The sequence below is a fragment of the Seriola lalandi genome, unplaced genomic scaffold (genome assembly GCF_002814215.2).
Source record: "Seriola lalandi dorsalis isolate HSWRI2012SDOR001 ecotype SW California unplaced genomic scaffold, Sedor1 jcf7180002049856, whole genome shotgun sequence".
In the NCBI taxonomy this organism is placed as follows: Eukaryota; Metazoa; Chordata; class Actinopteri; order Carangiformes; family Carangidae; genus Seriola; species Seriola lalandi.
Genome location: NW_019520409.1, coordinates 1,639 through 2,072, shown reverse-complemented (window position 1 = coordinate 2,072; position 434 = coordinate 1,639).

Below are 434 nucleotides of genomic sequence, written 5' to 3'. Positions count from 1 at the left end.
AAATTCCACGCGGGTCTGACACCCTAAGAACCTAAGAAGGAACTATATATGATGATGCACAGGCTCTCTGTCTTCAGTCCAGATCTGGGTCTGATCTCGCTTTTGTTCTTGTGAAAGAATAAATTCTATTGCATTGGACTCTGATCGTCTCCATTTTTTGAATCTGTTTTGACTCCAGTAAAAGTGCAGTTGTGTAGAAAGTTAAGTGTTGGTGAAGAGGTGCAGACTTGCTCTCTGGTCCGGACGTGGACGGTCTTGAGTAAACGGTCTTGAGTAAATGGCTAAAAAGTGTTTTGAGAGGTCACTGTGACCTTGACCTTCAACCTTTGACAACCAAAATCTAATCAGCTCATCCTTGAGTCCTAGTGAATGTTTTTACCAAATTTGGAGAAGTTCCCACAAAGCGTTACTGAGATATCGTGTCTACGAGAATG